Genomic DNA, 19,054 nt, shown 5'->3' on the forward strand with positions numbered 1-19,054 from the left:
AGGAGTAGGTCTTTCTATTACATATTGGGTTTATGGAACGGTATCTGAGCTCATTTGAAACCCTTGTTTTATGCATCACCCCACCCCACCTTTCCCGTTAAGCAGCCATAGTGTGTTTTCTAAACGTGTGACTCTGTTCTGTTTTGTAATTCAGTTCAAGTGTAGCGGATTTTACATTCCCTCTATAAGTGATAGCTTATAATAAGTGTGTTTTTCTGTATGACTTATTTCACTTAGAATCGTCGTAGCTAAAGCCACTCATCATGCTGCTACTAGCCTTATGACATTGATTTCATGGCTGAGGGATATTCCATTGTACATAAGGACCACCACTTCTTTATCCATTTTTCTCTTTCCTGGGATATTTAAGGTGTCACGAAGTGGAGGTTCTTGTCAACAGAGCAGCCCCAAACTTTGGGGTGCCTGTGTCTTGCTGATTTTTAGTTTTCCCAATTTATACGCCCATGAGTGGAAGTGCCCTATGCGCTCTAAGCTGTGTTTTTTCGATGTTTCAGGACACACCGTTCACTTCTCCAGAGTGGCTGTTGGCAATTTACATCCCGCCCATCAGCGTAGCAAGGCTCCCATTTCTCCATGGCCTGTTCTGCATTTCTGGTTTTGACACTTTTTTCCGCATGGCCCTTTTGACCGATGGGAAGCGAGACTTCTTTGTAGCGCTGATTTGCCTTTCCAGGTTGCTTGGTTGGCCAAAAAGGGCGTATGCGTTTTTTCCTGAATATATTCAGGAAAAAACGCATACGCCCTTTTTGGCCAAGGGCATCATTGTCGACGTTTTGCTGCTTTTCATGTGCTTTAAAGGCGATTCGAATCGACCTCCTGAAATCTGTTTCCTGCAATTCTGCCTTGCTTTCAGATCCTCTTCGTTGCCTTCCCTCAATATATTTGTGGACGAGAGTTATCATTTATAACTCTGCAGGTTTGTGAATTGCAGTGCCCCTGAGCTCCATTTTTCAACTCGCTTTTTTGGGAGCTGGCCGCAAAAGCGCAGGATCGCCTCAGGCCCTATTCTGCTTCCGGGCGGCAGGCTGAGCCTGTGGTTAATTCTTCTTCCTGATGGGAAAATAGAGTGACCTGTGCCTGTCCCAACACCTAGAGCTAGTCTCTCATTGGCTCCCCCTCTTCCCGTTCATCCTCAGGACAAATTGCAAGCTGTACGGAACGGGAGGTTAAAGGTGCTGATTCTCCAAGGAGGGAGATTGCTAGTAAAGCGGCTGGAATGGCGAACCCGAGCACAAGGAGATGAGAAATGAGGTGCGTTTTAGAAACCTTTCCCGATCACACGGTGTACCACCTTCTGGGTTTCTCATGCATGTTTTCGAGGTAGGAAGATGCCCTTGAACCTGGAGATTTGGGACCCATGGGATGGGTAACAGGCAGTATTACTTTAAAGGCTCTGCGTTTGCTCCCCCAACCTCACCAAACCTCTCAGCCGCGAGAGTGTCCACCCTTATGTCTCATCCAGCTGTGGGTCTAGATATGGTCAATCCAGGTTGCATCACAGCCCCTGAACGAATTTTGTAAGAAATTCTCTCTCTTTCACTGTCTTTGTTTCACGGGTTTTTAAAAGTAATTTATTTTTATAATGGGGTTTAGCTGTTTTTCACGGCTGTGTTTATGCGGCTTTACAGCCACTTGACTCACTTCCAGAGAGATATCAATACATAGGTTTTAAGATTCTTACTAGTCAGATATATTCTTGTGCGGTGAATAGGGGGTGTTGAGTCTAGTTCACTGAGCAAGGAGTAGGTCTTTCTATTACATATTGGGTTTATGGAACGGTATCTGAGCTCATTTGAAACCCTTGTTTTATTCATCACCCCACCCCACCTTTCCCGTTAAGCAACCATAGTGTGTTTTGTAAACGTGTGACTCTGTTCTGTTTTGTAATTCAGTTCAAGTGTAGCGGTTTTTACATTCCCTCTATAAGTGATAGCTTATGATAAGTGTCTTTTTCTGTGTGACTTATTTCACTTAGAATCGTCGTAGCTAAAGCCACTCATCATGCTGCTACTAGCCTTATGACATTGATTTCATGGCTGAGTGATATTCCATTGTACATAAGGACCACCACTTCTTTATCCATTTTTCTCTTTCCTGGGATATTTAAGGTGTCATGAAGTGGAGGTTCTTGTCAACAGAGCAGCCCTAAACTTTCGGGTGCCTGTGTCTTGCTGATTTTTAGTTTTCCCAATTTATACGCCCATGAGTGGAAGTGCCCTATGCGCTCTAAGCTGTGTTTTTTTGATGTTTCAGGACACACCGTACACTTCTCCAGAGTGGCTGTTGGCAATTTACATCCCGCCCATCAGCGTAGCAAGGCTCCCATTTCTCCATGGCCTGTTCTGCATTTCTGGTTTTGACACTTTTTTCCGCATGGCCCTTTTGACCGATGGGAAGCGAGACTTCTTTGTAGCGCTGATTTGCCTTTCCAGGTTGCTTGGTTGGCCGAAAAGGGCGTATGCGTTTTTTCCTGAATATATTCAGGAAAAAACGCATACGCCCTTTTTGGCCAAGGGCATCATTGTCGACGTTTTGCCACTTTTCATGTGCTTTAAAGGCGATTCGAATCGACCTCCTGAAATCTGTTTCCTGCAATTCTGCCTTGCTTTCAGATCCTCTTCGGTGCCTTCCCTCAATATATTTGTGGACGAGAGTTATCATTTATAACTCTGCAGGTTTGTGAATTGCAGTGCCCCTGAGCTCCATTTTTCAACTCGCTTTTTTGGGAGCTGTCCGCAAAAGCGCAGGATCGCCTCAGGCCCTATTCTGCTTCTGGGCGGCAGGCTGAGCCTGTGGTTAATTCTTCTTCCTGATGGGAAAATAGAGTGACCTGTGCCTGTCCCAACACCTAGAGCTAGTCTCTCATTGGCTCCCCCTCTTCCCGTTCATCCTCAGGACAAATTGCAAGCTGTACGGAACGGGAGGTTACAGGTGCTGATTCTCCAAGGAGGGAGATTGCTAGTAAAGCGGCTGGAATGGCAAACCCGAGCACAAGGAGATGAGAAATGAGGTGCGTTTTAGAAACCTTTCCCGATCACACGGTGTACCACCTTCTGGGTTTCTCATGCATGTTTTCGAGGTAGGAAGATGCCCTTGAACCTGCAGATTTGGGACCCATGGGATGGGTAACAGGCAGTATTACTTTAAAGGCTCTGCGTTTGCTCCCCCAACCTCACCAAACCTCTCAGCCGCGAGAGTGTCCACCCTTATGTCTCCTCCAGCTGTGGGTCTAGATATGGTCAATCCAGGTTGCATCACAGCCCCTGAACGAATTTTGTAAGAATTTCTCTCTCTTTCACTGTCTTTGTTTCACGGGTTTTTAAAAGTAATTTATTTTTATAATGGGGTTTAGCTGCTTTTCACGGCTGTGTTTCTGCCGCTTTACACCCACTTGACTCACTTCCAGAGAGATATCAATACATAGGTTTTAAGATTCTTACTAGTCCGATATATTCTTGCGCGGTGAATAGGGGGTGTTGAGTCCAGTTCACTGAGCAAGGAGTAGGTCTTTCTATTACATATTGGGTTTATGGAACGGTATCTGAGCTCATTTGAAACCCTTGTTTTATGCATCACCCCACCCCACCTTTCCCGTTAAGCAGCCATAGTGTGTTTTCTAAACGTGTGACTCTGTTCTGTTTTGTAATTCAGTTCAAGTGTAGCGGATTTTACATTCCCTCTATAAGTGATAGCTTATAATAAGTGTGTTTTTCTGTATGACTTATTTCACTTAGAATCGTCGTAGCTAAAGCCACTCATCATGCTGCTACTAGCCTTATGACATTGATTTCATGGCTGAGGGATATTCCATTGTACATAAGGACCACCACTTCTTTATCCATTTTTCTCTTTCCTGGGATATTTAAGGTGTCACGAAGTGGAGGTTCTTGTCAACAGAGCAGCCCCAAACTTTGGGGTGCCTGTGTCTTGCTGATTTTTAGTTTTCCCAATTTATACGCCCATGAGTGGAAGTGCCCTATGCGCTCTAAGCTGTGTTTTTTCGATGTTTCAGGACACACCGTTCACTTCTCCAGAGTGGCTGTTGGCAATTTACATCCCGCCCATCAGCGTAGCAAGGCTCCCATTTCTCCATGGCCTGTTCTGCATTTCTGGTTTTGACACTTTTTTCCGCATGGCCCTTTTGACCGATGGGAAGCGAGACTTCTTTGTAGCGCTGATTTGCCTTTCCAGGTTGCTTGGTTGGCCAAAAAGGGCGTATGCGTTTTTTCCTGAATATATTCAGGAAAAAACGCATACGCCCTTTTTGGCCAAGGGCATCATTGTCGACGTTTTGCTGCTTTTCATGTGCTTTAAAGGCGATTCGAATCGACCTCCTGAAATCTGTTTCCTGCAATTCTGCCTTGCTTTCAGATCCTCTTCGTTGCCTTCCCTCAATATATTTGTGGACGAGAGTTATCATTTATAACTCTGCAGGTTTGTGAATTGCAGTGCCCCTGAGCTCCATTTTTCAACTCGCTTTTTTGGGAGCTGGCCGCAAAAGCGCAGGATCGCCTCAGGCCCTATTCTGCTTCCGGGCGGCAGGCTGAGCCTGTGGTTAATTCTTCTTCCTGATGGGAAAATAGAGTGACCTGTGCCTGTCCCAACACCTAGAGCTAGTCTCTCATTGGCTCCCCCTCTTCCCGTTCATCCTCAGGACAAATTGCAAGCTGTACGGAACGGGAGGTTAAAGGTGCTGATTCTCCAAGGAGGGAGATTGCTAGTAAAGCGGCTGGAATGGCGAACCCGAGCACAAGGAGATGAGAAATGAGGTGCGTTTTAGAAACCTTTCCCGATCACACGGTGTACCACCTTCTGGGTTTCTCATGCATGTTTTCGAGGTAGGAAGATGCCCTTGAACCTGGAGATTTGGGACCCATGGGATGGGTAACAGGCAGTATTACTTTAAAGGCTCTGCGTTTGCTCCCCCAACCTCACCAAACCTCTCAGCCGCGAGAGTGTCCACCCTTATGTCTCATCCAGCTGTGGGTCTAGATATGGTCAATCCAGGTTGCATCACAGCCCCTGAACGAATTTTGTAAGAAATTCTCTCTCTTTCACTGTCTTTGTTTCACGGGTTTTTAAAAGTAATTTATTTTTATAATGGGGTTTAGCTGTTTTTCACGGCTGTGTTTATGCGGCTTTACAGCCACTTGACTCACTTCCAGAGAGATATCAATACATAGGTTTTAAGATTCTTACTAGTCAGATATATTCTTGTGCGGTGAATAGGGGGTGTTGAGTCTAGTTCACTGAGCAAGGAGTAGGTCTTTCTATTACATATTGGGTTTATGGAACGGTATCTGAGCTCATTTGAAACCCTTGTTTTATTCATCACCCCACCCCACCTTTCCCGTTAAGCAACCATAGTGTGTTTTGTAAACGTGTGACTCTGTTCTGTTTTGTAATTCAGTTCAAGTGTAGCGGTTTTTACATTCCCTCTATAAGTGATAGCTTATGATAAGTGTCTTTTTCTGTGTGACTTATTTCACTTAGAATCGTCGTAGCTAAAGCCACTCATCATGCTGCTACTAGCCTTATGACATTGATTTCATGGCTGAGTGATATTCCATTGTACATAAGGACCACCACTTCTTTATCCATTTTTCTCTTTCCTGGGATATTTAAGGTGTCATGAAGTGGAGGTTCTTGTCAACAGAGCAGCCCTAAACTTTCGGGTGCCTGTGTCTTGCTGATTTTTAGTTTTCCCAATTTATACGCCCATGAGTGGAAGTGCCCTATGCGCTCTAAGCTGTGTTTTTTTGATGTTTCAGGACACACCGTACACTTCTCCAGAGTGGCTGTTGGCAATTTACATCCCGCCCATCAGCGTAGCAAGGCTCCCATTTCTCCATGGCCTGTTCTGCATTTCTGGTTTTGACACTTTTTTCCGCATGGCCCTTTTGACCGATGGGAAGCGAGACTTCTTTGTAGCGCTGATTTGCCTTTCCAGGTTGCTTGGTTGGCCGAAAAGGGCGTATGCGTTTTTTCCTGAATATATTCAGGAAAAAACGCATACGCCCTTTTTGGCCAAGGGCATCATTGTCGACGTTTTGCCACTTTTCATGTGCTTTAAAGGCGATTCGAATCGACCTCCTGAAATCTGTTTCCTGCAATTCTGCCTTGCTTTCAGATCCTCTTCGGTGCCTTCCCTCAATATATTTGTGGACGAGAGTTATCATTTATAACTCTGCAGGTTTGTGAATTGCAGTGCCCCTGAGCTCCATTTTTCAACTCGCTTTTTTGGGAGCTGTCCGCAAAAGCGCAGGATCGCCTCAGGCCCTATTCTGCTTCTGGGCGGCAGGCTGAGCCTGTGGTTAATTCTTCTTCCTGATGGGAAAATAGAGTGACCTGTGCCTGTCCCAACACCTAGAGCTAGTCTCTCATTGGCTCCCCCTCTTCCCGTTCATCCTCAGGACAAATTGCAAGCTGTACGGAACGGGAGGTTACAGGTGCTGATTCTCCAAGGAGGGAGATTGCTAGTAAAGCGGCTGGAATGGCAAACCCGAGCACAAGGAGATGAGAAATGAGGTGCGTTTTAGAAACCTTTCCCGATCACACGGTGTACCACCTTCTGGGTTTCTCATGCATGTTTTCGAGGTAGGAAGATGCCCTTGAACCTGCAGATTTGGGACCCATGGGATGGGTAACAGGCAGTATTACTTTAAAGGCTCTGCGTTTGCTCCCCCAACCTCACCAAACCTCTCAGCCGCGAGAGTGTCCACCCTTATGTCTCCTCCAGCTGTGGGTCTAGATATGGTCAATCCAGGTTGCATCACAGCCCCTGAACGAATTTTGTAAGAATTTCTCTCTCTTTCACTGTCTTTGTTTCACGGGTTTTTAAAAGTAATTTATTTTTATAATGGGGTTTAGCTGCTTTTCACGGCTGTGTTTCTGCCGCTTTACAACCACTTGACTCACTTCCAGAGAGATATCAATACATAGGTTTTAAGATTCTTACTAGTCAGATATATTCTTGTGCGGTGAATAGGGGGTGTTGAGTCCAGTTCACTGAGCAAGGAGTAGGTCTTTCTATTACATATGGGGTTTATGGAACGGTATCTGAGCTCATTTGAAACCCTTGTTTTATGCATCACCCCACCCCACCTTTCCCGTTAAGAAGCCATAATGTGTTTTCTAAACGTGTGACTCTGTTCTGTCTTGTAATTCAGTTCAAGTGTAGCAGTTTTTACATTCCCTCTATAAGTGATAGCTTATAATAAGTGTGTTTTTCTGTATGACTTATTTCACTTAGAATCGTCGTGGCTAAAGCCACTCATCATGCTGCTACTAGCCTTATGACATTGATTTCATGGCTGAGGGATATTCCATTGTACATAAGGACCACCACTTCTTTATCCATTTTTCTCTTTCCTGGGATATTTAAGGTGTCACGAAGTGCAGGTTCTTGTCAACAGAGCAGCCCCAAACTTTGGGGTGCCTGTGTCTTGCTGATTTTTAGTTTTCCCAATTTATACGCCCATGAGTGGAAGTGCCCTATGCGCTCTAAGCTGTGTTTTTTCGATGTTTCAGGACACACCGTACACTTCTCCAGAGTGGCTGTTGGCAATTTACATCCCGCCCATCAGCGTAGCAAGGCTCCCATTTCTCCATGGCCTGTCCTGCATTTCTGGTTTTGACACTTTTTTCCGCATGGCCCTTTTGACCGATGGGAAGCGAGACTTCTTTGTAGCGCTGATTTGCCTTTCCAGGTTGCTTGGTTGGCCGAAAAGGGCGTATGCGTTTTTTCCTGAATATATTCAGGAAAAAACGCATACGCCCTTTTTGGCCAAGGGCATCATTGTCGACGTTTTGCCACTTTTCATGTGCTTTAAAGGCGATTCGAATCGACCTCCTGAAATCTGTTTCCTGCAATTCTGCCTTGCTTTCAGATCCTCTTCGGTGCCTTCCCTCAATATATTTGTGGACGAGAGTTATCATTTATAACTCTGCAGGTTTGTGAATTGCAGTGCCCCTGAGCTCCATTTTTCAACTCGCTTTTTTGGGAGCTGTCCGCAAAAGCGCAGGATCGCCTCAGGCCCTATTCTGCTTCTGGGCGGCAGGCTGAGCCTGTGGTTAATTCTTCTTCCTGATGGGAAAATAGAGTGACCTGTGCCTGTCCCAACACCTAGAGCTAGTCTCTCATTGGCTCCCCCTCTTCCCGTTCATCCTCAGGACAAATTGCAAGCTGTACGGAACGGGAGGTTACAGGTGCTGATTCTCCAAGGAGGGAGATTGCTAGTAAAGCGGCTGGAATGGCAAACCCGAGCACAAGGAGATGAGAAATGAGGTGCGTTTTAGAAACCTTTCCCGATCACACGGTGTACCACCTTCTGGGTTTCTCATGCATGTTTTCGAGGTAGGAAGATGCCCTTGAACCTGCAGATTTGGGACCCATGGGATGGGTAACAGGCAGTATTACTTTAAAGGCTCTGCGTTTGCTCCCCCAACCTCACCAAACCTCTCAGCCGCGAGAGTGTCCACCCTTATGTCTCCTCCAGCTGTGGGTCTAGATATGGTCAATCCAGGTTGCATCACAGCCCCTGAACGAATTTTGTAAGAATTTCTCTCTCTTTCACTGTCTTTGTTTCACGGGTTTTTAAAAGTAATTTATTTTTATAATGGGGTTTAGCTGCTTTTCACGGCTGTGTTTCTGCCGCTTTACACCCACTTGACTCACTTCCAGAGAGATATCAATACATAGGTTTTAAGATTCTTACTAGTCCGATATATTCTTGCGCGGTGAATAGGGGGTGTTGAGTCCAGTTCACTGAGCAAGGAGTAGGTCTTTCTATTACATATTGGGTTTATGGAACGGTATCTGAGCTCATTTGAAACCCTTGTTTTATGCATCACCCCACCCCACCTTTCCCGTTAAGCAGCCATAGTGTGTTTTCTAAACGTGTGACTCTGTTCTGTTTTGTAATTCAGTTCAAGTGTAGCGGATTTTACATTCCCTCTATAAGTGATAGCTTATAATAAGTGTGTTTTTCTGTATGACTTATTTCACTTAGAATCGTCGTAGCTAAAGCCACTCATCATGCTGCTACTAGCCTTATGACATTGATTTCATGGCTGAGGGATATTCCATTGTACATAAGGACCACCACTTCTTTATCCATTTTTCTCTTTCCTGGGATATTTAAGGTGTCACGAAGTGGAGGTTCTTGTCAACAGAGCAGCCCCAAACTTTGGGGTGCCTGTGTCTTGCTGATTTTTAGTTTTCCCAATTTATACGCCCATGAGTGGAAGTGCCCTATGCGCTCTAAGCTGTGTTTTTTCGATGTTTCAGGACACACCGTTCACTTCTCCAGAGTGGCTGTTGGCAATTTACATCCCGCCCATCAGCGTAGCAAGGCTCCCATTTCTCCATGGCCTGTTCTGCATTTCTGGTTTTGACACTTTTTTCCGCATGGCCCTTTTGACCGATGGGAAGCGAGACTTCTTTGTAGCGCTGATTTGCCTTTCCAGGTTGCTTGGTTGGCCAAAAAGGGCGTATGCGTTTTTTCCTGAATATATTCAGGAAAAAACGCATACGCCCTTTTTGGCCAAGGGCATCATTGTCGACGTTTTGCTGCTTTTCATGTGCTTTAAAGGCGATTCGAATCGACCTCCTGAAATCTGTTTCCTGCAATTCTGCCTTGCTTTCAGATCCTCTTCGTTGCCTTCCCTCAATATATTTGTGGACGAGAGTTATCATTTATAACTCTGCAGGTTTGTGAATTGCAGTGCCCCTGAGCTCCATTTTTCAACTCGCTTTTTTGGGAGCTGGCCGCAAAAGCGCAGGATCGCCTCAGGCCCTATTCTGCTTCCGGGCGGCAGGCTGAGCCTGTGGTTAATTCTTCTTCCTGATGGGAAAATAGAGTGACCTGTGCCTGTCCCAACACCTAGAGCTAGTCTCTCATTGGCTCCCCCTCTTCCCGTTCATCCTCAGGACAAATTGCAAGCTGTACGGAACGGGAGGTTAAAGGTGCTGATTCTCCAAGGAGGGAGATTGCTAGTAAAGCGGCTGGAATGGCGAACCCGAGCACAAGGAGATGAGAAATGAGGTGCGTTTTAGAAACCTTTCCCGATCACACGGTGTACCACCTTCTGGGTTTCTCATGCATGTTTTCGAGGTAGGAAGATGCCCTTGAACCTGGAGATTTGGGACCCATGGGATGGGTAACAGGCAGTATTACTTTAAAGGCTCTGCGTTTGCTCCCCCAACCTCACCAAACCTCTCAGCCGCGAGAGTGTCCACCCTTATGTCTCATCCAGCTGTGGGTCTAGATATGGTCAATCCAGGTTGCATCACAGCCCCTGAACGAATTTTGTAAGAAATTCTCTCTCTTTCACTGTCTTTGTTTCACGGGTTTTTAAAAGTAATTTATTTTTATAATGGGGTTTAGCTGTTTTTCACGGCTGTGTTTATGCGGCTTTACAGCCACTTGACTCACTTCCAGAGAGATATCAATACATAGGTTTTAAGATTCTTACTAGTCAGATATATTCTTGTGCGGTGAATAGGGGGTGTTGAGTCTAGTTCACTGAGCAAGGAGTAGGTCTTTCTATTACATATTGGGTTTATGGAACGGTATCTGAGCTCATTTGAAACCCTTGTTTTATTCATCACCCCACCCCACCTTTCCCGTTAAGCAACCATAGTGTGTTTTGTAAACGTGTGACTCTGTTCTGTTTTGTAATTCAGTTCAAGTGTAGCGGTTTTTACATTCCCTCTATAAGTGATAGCTTATGATAAGTGTCTTTTTCTGTGTGACTTATTTCACTTAGAATCGTCGTAGCTAAAGCCACTCATCATGCTGCTACTAGCCTTATGACATTGATTTCATGGCTGAGTGATATTCCATTGTACATAAGGACCACCACTTCTTTATCCATTTTTCTCTTTCCTGGGATATTTAAGGTGTCATGAAGTGGAGGTTCTTGTCAACAGAGCAGCCCTAAACTTTCGGGTGCCTGTGTCTTGCTGATTTTTAGTTTTCCCAATTTATACGCCCATGAGTGGAAGTGCCCTATGCGCTCTAAGCTGTGTTTTTTTGATGTTTCAGGACACACCGTACACTTCTCCAGAGTGGCTGTTGGCAATTTACATCCCGCCCATCAGCGTAGCAAGGCTCCCATTTCTCCATGGCCTGTTCTGCATTTCTGGTTTTGACACTTTTTTCCGCATGGCCCTTTTGACCGATGGGAAGCGAGACTTCTTTGTAGCGCTGATTTGCCTTTCCAGGTTGCTTGGTTGGCCGAAAAGGGCGTATGCGTTTTTTCCTGAATATATTCAGGAAAAAACGCATACGCCCTTTTTGGCCAAGGGCATCATTGTCGACGTTTTGCCACTTTTCATGTGCTTTAAAGGCGATTCGAATCGACCTCCTGAAATCTGTTTCCTGCAATTCTGCCTTGCTTTCAGATCCTCTTCGGTGCCTTCCCTCAATATATTTGTGGACGAGAGTTATCATTTATAACTCTGCAGGTTTGTGAATTGCAGTGCCCCTGAGCTCCATTTTTCAACTCGCTTTTTTGGGAGCTGTCCGCAAAAGCGCAGGATCGCCTCAGGCCCTATTCTGCTTCTGGGCGGCAGGCTGAGCCTGTGGTTAATTCTTCTTCCTGATGGGAAAATAGAGTGACCTGTGCCTGTCCCAACACCTAGAGCTAGTCTCTCATTGGCTCCCCCTCTTCCCGTTCATCCTCAGGACAAATTGCAAGCTGTACGGAACGGGAGGTTACAGGTGCTGATTCTCCAAGGAGGGAGATTGCTAGTAAAGCGGCTGGAATGGCAAACCCGAGCACAAGGAGATGAGAAATGAGGTGCGTTTTAGAAACCTTTCCCGATCACACGGTGTACCACCTTCTGGGTTTCTCATGCATGTTTTCGAGGTAGGAAGATGCCCTTGAACCTGCAGATTTGGGACCCATGGGATGGGTAACAGGCAGTATTACTTTAAAGGCTCTGCGTTTGCTCCCCCAACCTCACCAAACCTCTCAGCCGCGAGAGTGTCCACCCTTATGTCTCCTCCAGCTGTGGGTCTAGATATGGTCAATCCAGGTTGCATCACAGCCCCTGAACGAATTTTGTAAGAATTTCTCTCTCTTTCACTGTCTTTGTTTCACGGGTTTTTAAAAGTAATTTATTTTTATAATGGGGTTTAGCTGCTTTTCACGGCTGTGTTTCTGCCGCTTTACAACCACTTGACTCACTTCCAGAGAGATATCAATACATAGGTTTTAAGATTCTTACTAGTCAGATATATTCTTGTGCGGTGAATAGGGGGTGTTGAGTCCAGTTCACTGAGCAAGGAGTAGGTCTTTCTATTACATATGGGGTTTATGGAACGGTATCTGAGCTCATTTGAAACCCTTGTTTTATGCATCACCCCACCCCACCTTTCCCGTTAAGAAGCCATAATGTGTTTTCTAAACGTGTGACTCTGTTCTGTCTTGTAATTCAGTTCAAGTGTAGCAGTTTTTACATTCCCTCTATAAGTGATAGCTTATAATAAGTGTGTTTTTCTGTATGACTTATTTCACTTAGAATCGTCGTGGCTAAAGCCACTCATCATGCTGCTACTAGCCTTATGACATTGATTTCATGGCTGAGGGATATTCCATTGTACATAAGGACCACCACTTCTTTATCCATTTTTCTCTTTCCTGGGATATTTAAGGTGTCACGAAGTGCAGGTTCTTGTCAACAGAGCAGCCCCAAACTTTGGGGTGCCTGTGTCTTGCTGATTTTTAGTTTTCCCAATTTATACGCCCATGAGTGGAAGTGCCCTATGCGCTCTAAGCTGTGTTTTTTCGATGTTTCAGGACACACCGTACACTTCTCCAGAGTGGCTGTTGGCAATTTACATCCCGCCCATCAGCGTAGCAAGGCTCCCATTTCTCCATGGCCTGTCCTGCATTTCTGGTTTTGACACTTTTTTCCGCATGGCCCTTTTGACCGATGGGAAGCGAGACTTCTTTGTAGCGCTGATTTGCCTTTCCAGGTTGCTTGGTTGGCCAAAAAGGGCGTATGCGTTTTTTCCTGAATATATTCAGGAAAAAACGCATACGCCCTTTTTGGCCAAGGGCATCATTGTCGACGTTTTGCCGCTTTTCATGTGCTTTAAAGGCGATTCGAATCGACCTCCTGAAATCTGTTTCCTGCAATTCTGCCTTGCTTTCAGATCCTCTTCGTTGCCTTCCCTCAATATATTTGTGGACGAGAGTTATCATTTATAACTCTGCAGGTTTGTGAATTGCAGTGCCCCTGAGCTCCATTTTTCAACTCGCTTTTTTGGGAGCTGGCCACAAAAGCGCAGGATTGCCTCAGGCCCTATTCTGCTTCTGGGCGGCAGGCTGAGCCTGTGGTTAATTCTTCTTCCTGATGGGAAAAGAGAGTGACCTGTGCCTGTCCCAACACCTAGAGCTAGTCTCTCATTGGCTCCCCCTCTTCCCGTTCATCCTCAGGACAAATTGCAAGCTGTACGGAACGGGAGGTTAAAGGTGCTGATTCTCCAAGGAGGGAGATTGCTAGTAAAGCGGCTGGAATGGCGAACCCGAGCACAAGGAGATGAGAAATGAGGTGCGTTTTAGAAACCTTTCCCGATCACACGGTGTACCACCTTCTGGGTTTCTCATGCATGTTTTCGAGGTAGGAAGATGCCCTTGAACCTGGACGTTTGGGACCCATGGGATGGGTAACAGGCAGTATTACTTTAAAGGCTCTGCGTTTGCTCCCCCAACCTCACCAAACCTCTCAGCCCCGAGAGTGTCCACCCTTATGTCTCCTCCAGCTGTCGGTCTAGATATGGTCAATCCAGGTTGCATCACAGCCCCTGAACGAATTTTGTAAGAATTTCTCTCTCTTTCACTGTCTTTGTTTCACGGGTTTTTAAAAGGAATTTATTTTTATAATGGGGTTTAGCTGCTTTTCACGGCTGTGTTTCTGCCGCTTTACAGCCACTTGACTCACTTCCAGAGAGATATCAATACATAGGTTTTAAGATTCTTACTAGTCAGATATATTCTTGTGCGGTGAATAGGGGGTGTTGAGTCCAGTTCACTGAGCAAGGAGTAGGTCTTTCTATTACATATTGGGTTTATGGAACGGTATCTGAGCTCATTTGAAACCCTTGTTTTATGCATCACCCCACCCCACCTTTCCCGTTAAGCAGCCATAATGTGTTTTCTAAACGTGTGACTCTGTTCTGTTTTGTAATTCAGTTCAAGTGTAGCGGTTTTTACATTCCCTCTATAAGTGATAGCTTATAATAAGTGTGTTTTTCTGTATGACTTATTTCACATAGAATCGTCGTAGCTAAAGCCACTCATCATGCTGCTACTAGCCTTATGACATTGATTTCATGGCTGAGTGATATTCCATTGTACATAAGGACCACCACTTCTTTATCCATTTTTCTCTTTCCTGGGATATTTAAGGTGTCACGAAGTGGAGGTTCTTGTCAACAGAGCAGCCCCAAACTTTGGGGTGCCTGTGTCTTGCTGATTTTTAGTTTTCCCAATTTATACGCCCATGAGTGGAAGTGCCCTATGCGCTCTAAGCTGTGCTTTTTCGATGTTTCAGGACACACCGTACACTTCTCCAGAGTGGCTGTTGGCAATTTACATCCCGCCCATCAGCGTAGCAAGGCTCCCATTTCTCCATGGCCTGTTCTGCATTTCTGGTTTTGACACTTTTTTCCGCATGGCCCTTTTGACCGATGGGAAGCGAGACTTCTTTGTAGCGCTGATTTGACTTTCCAGGTTGCTTGGTTGGCCGAAAAGGGCGTATGCGTTTTTTCCTGAATATATTCAGGAAAAAACGCATACGCCCTTTTTGGCCAAGGGCATCATTGTCGACGTTTTGCCGCTTTTCATGTGCTTTAAAGGCGATTCGAATCGACCTCCTGAAATCTGTTTCCTGCAATTCTGCCTTGCTTTCAGATCCTCTTCGTTGCCTTCCCTCAATATATTTGTGGACGAGAGTTACCATTTACAACTCTGCAGGTTTGTGAATTGCAGTGCCCCTGAGCTCCATTTTTCAACTCGCTTTTTTGGGAGCTGGCCGCAAAAGCGCAGGATTGCCTCAGGCCCTATTGTGCTTCCAGGCGGCAGGCTGAGCCTGTGGTTAATTCTTCTTCCTGATGGGAAAATAGAGTGACCTGTGCCTGTCCCAACACCTAGAGCTAGTCTCTCATTGGCTCCCCCTCTTCCCGTTCATCCTCAGGACAAATTGCAAGCTGTACGGAATGGGAGGTTAAAGGTGCTGATTCTCCAAGGAGGGAGATTGCTAGTAAAGCGGCTGGAATGGCGAACCCGAGCACAAGGAGATGAGAAATGAGGTGCGTTTTAGAAACCTTTCCCGATCACACGGTGTACCACCTTCTGGGTTTCTCATGCATGTTTTCGAGGTAGGAAGATGCCCTTGAACCTGGAGATTTGGGACCCATGGGATGGGTAACAGGCAGTATTACTTTAAAGGCTCTGCGTTTGCTCCCCCAACCTCACCAAACCTCTCAGCCCCGAGAGTGTCCACCCTTATGCCTCATCCAGCTGTGGGTCTAGATATGGTCAATCCAGGTTGCATCACAGCCCCTGTACGAATTTTGTAAGAATTTCTCTCTCTTTCACTGTCTTTGTTTCACGGGTTTTTAAAAGGAATTTATTTTTATAATGGGGTTTAGCTGCTTTTCACGGCTGTGTTTCTGCCGCTTTACAGCCACTTGCCTCACTTCCAGAGAGATATCAATACATAGGTTTTAAGATTCTTACTAGTCAGATATATTCTTGTGCGGTGAATAGGGGGTGTTGAGTCCAGTTCACAGAGCAAGGAGTAGGTCTTTCTATTACATATTGGGTTTATGGAACGGTATCTGAGCTCATTTGAAACCCTTGTTTTATGCATCACCCCACCCCACCTTTCCCGTTAAGCAGCCATAGTGTGTTTTCTAAACGTGTGACTCTGTTCTGTTTTGTAATTCAGTTCAAGTGTAGCGGTTTTTACATTCCCTCTATAAGTGATAGCTTATAATAAGTGTGTTTTTCTGTATGACTTATTTCACATAGAATCGTCGTAGCTAAAGCCACTCATCATGCTGCTACTAGCCTTATGGCATTGATTTCATGGCTGAGTGATATTCCATTGTACATAAGGACCACCACTTCTTTATCCATTTTTCTCTTTCCTGGGATATTTAAGGTGTCACGAAGTGGAGGTTCTTGTCAACAGAGCAGCCCCAAACTTTGGGGTGCCTGTGTCTTGCTGATTTTTAGTTTTCCCAATTTATACGCCCATGAGTGGAAGTGCCCTATGCGCTCTAAGCTGTGTTTTTTCGATGTTTCAGGACACACCGTACACTTCTCCAGAGTGGCTCTTGGCAATTTACATCCCGCCCATCAGCGTAGCAAGGCTCCCATTTCTCCATGGCCTGTTCTGCATTTCTGGTTTTGACACTTTTTTCCGCATGGCCCTTTTGACCGATGGGAAGCGAGACTTCTTTGTAGCGCTGATTTGCCTTTCCAGGTTGCTTGGTTGGCCAAAAAGGGCGTATGCGTTTTTTCCTGAATATATTCAGGAAAAAACGCATACGCCCTTTTTGGCCAAGGGCATCATTGTCGACGTTTTGCCGCTTTTCATGTGCTTTAAAGGCGATTCGAATCGACCTCCTGAAATCTGTTTCCTGCAATTCTGCCTTGCTTTCAGATCCTCTTCGTTGCCTTCCCTCAATATATTTGTGGACGAGAGTTACCATTTACAACTCTGCAGGTTTGTGAATTGCAGTGCCCCTGAGCTCCATTTTTCAACTCGCTTTTTTGGGAGCTGGCCGCAAAAGCGCAGGATCGCCTCAGGCCCTATTCTGGTTCTGGGCGGCAGGCTGAGCCTGTGCTTAATTCCTCTTCCTGATGGGAAAATAGAGTGACCTGTGCCTGTCCCAACACCTAGAGCTAGTCTCTCATTGGCTCCCCCTCTTCCCGTTCATCCTCAGGACAAATTGCAAGCTGTATGGAACGGGAGGTTAAAGGTGCTAATTTCCAAGGAGGGAGATTGCTAGTAAAGCGGCTGGAATGGCGAACCCGAGCACAAGGAGATGAGAAATGAGGTGCGTTTTAGAAACCTTTCCCGATCACACGGTGTACCACCTTCTGGGTTTCTAATGCATGTTTTCGAGGTAGGAAGATGCCCTTGAACCTGGAGATTTGGGACCCATGGGATGGGTAACAGGCAGTATTACTTTAAAGGCTCTGCGTTTGCTCCCCCAACCTCACCAAACCTCTCAGCCCCGAGAGTGTCCACCCTTATGTCTCCTCCAGCTGTGGGTCTAGATATGGTCAATCCAGGTTGCATCACAGCCCCTGAACGAATTTTGTAAGAATTTCTCTCTCTTTCACTGTGTTTGTTTCACGGGTTTTTAAAAGTAATTTATTTTTATAATGGGGTTTAGCTGTTTTTCACGGCTGTGTTTCTGCCGCTTTACAGCCACTTGACTCACTTCCAGAGAAATATCAATACATAGGTTTTAAGATTCTTACTAGTCAGATATATTCTTGTGCGGTGAATAGGGGGTGTTGAGTCCAGTTCACTGAGCAAGGAGTAGGTCTTTCTATTACATATTGGGTTTATGGAACGGTATCTGAGCTCATTTGAAACCCTTGTTTTATGCATCACCCCACCCCACCTTTCCCGTTAAGCAGCCATAATGTGTTTTCTAAACGTGTGACTCTGTTCTGTTTTGTAATTCAGTTCAAGTGTAGCGGTTTTTACATTCCCTCTATAAGTGATAGCTTATAATAAGTGTGTTTTTCTGTATGACTTATTTCACTTAGAATCGTCGTAGCTAAAGCCACTCATCATGCTGCTACTAGCCTTATGACATTGATTTCATGGCTGAGGGATATTCCATTGTACATAAGGACCACCACTTCTTTATCCATTTTTCTCTTTCCTGGGATATTTAAGGTGTCACGAAGTGGAGGTTCTTGTCAACAGAGCAGCCCCAAACTTTGGGGTGCCTGTGTCTTGCTGATTTTTAGTTTTCCCAATTTATACGCCCATGAGTGGAAGTGCCCTATGCGCTCTAAGCTGTGCTTTTTCGATGTTTCAGGACACACCGTACACTTCTCCAGAGTGGCTGTTGGCAATTTACATCCCGCCCATCAGCGTAGCAAGGCTCCCATTTCTCCATGGCCTGTTCTGCATTTCTGGTTTTGACACTTTTTTCCGCATGGCCCTTTTGACCGATGGGAAGCGAGACTTCTTTGTAGCGCTGATTTGACTTTCCAGGTTGCTTGGTTGGCCGAAAAGGGCGTATGCGTTTTTTCCTGAATATATTCAGGAAAAAACGCATACGCCCTTTTTGGCCAAGGGCATCATTGTCGACGTTTTGCCGCTTTTCATGTGCTTTAAAGGCGATTCGAATCGACCTCCTGAAATCTGTTTCCTGCAATTCTGCCTTGCTTTCAGATCCTCTTCGTTGCCTTCCCTCAATATATTTGTGGACGAGAGTTACCATTTACAACTCTGCAGGTTTGTGAATTGCAGTGCCCCTGAGCTCCATTTTTCAACTCGCTTTTTTGGGAGCTGGCCGCAAAAGCGCAGGATTGCCTCAGGCCCTATTGTGCTTCCAGGCGGCAGGCTGAGCCTGTGGTTAATTCTTCTTCCTGATGGGAAAATAGAGTGACCTGTGCCTGTCCCAACACCTAGAGCTAGTCTCTCATTGGCTCCCCCTCTTCCCGTTCATCCTCAGGACAAATTGCAAGCTGTACGGAATGGGAGGTTAAAGGTGCTGATTCTCCAAGGAGGGAGATTGCTAGTAAAGCGGCTGGAATGGCGAACCCGAGCACAAGGAGATGAGAAATGAGGTGCGTTTTAGAAACCTTTCCCGATCACACGGTGTACCACCTTCTGGGTTTCTCATGCATGTTTTCGAGGTAGGAAGATGCCCTTGAACCTGGACGTTTGGGACCCATGGGATGGGTAACAGGCAGTATTACTTTAAAGGCTCTGCGTTTGCTCCCCCAACCTCACCAAACCTCTCAGCCCCGAGAGTGTCCA

General features: G+C 45.7%; 1 long non-coding RNA gene across 1 annotated transcript; it reads left to right on the plus strand.

Moving 5' to 3' along the window:
- The first annotated feature begins 2,920 nt into the window (after window positions 1–2,920).
- On the plus strand, window positions 2,921–11,821 carry LOC132358771 (uncharacterized). Its single transcript, XR_009500511.1, has 4 exons — window positions 2,921–3,031; window positions 6,435–6,549; window positions 8,194–8,308; window positions 11,712–11,821. It is a non-coding gene; the product is annotated as an uncharacterized LOC132358771 (long non-coding RNA).
- The last annotated feature ends 7,233 nt before the right edge of the window (window positions 11,822–19,054 follow it).

The sequence above is a fragment of the Balaenoptera ricei genome, unplaced genomic scaffold (genome assembly GCF_028023285.1).
Source record: "Balaenoptera ricei isolate mBalRic1 unplaced genomic scaffold, mBalRic1.hap2 scaffold_358, whole genome shotgun sequence".
In the NCBI taxonomy this organism is placed as follows: domain Eukaryota; kingdom Metazoa; phylum Chordata; class Mammalia; order Artiodactyla; family Balaenopteridae; genus Balaenoptera; species Balaenoptera ricei.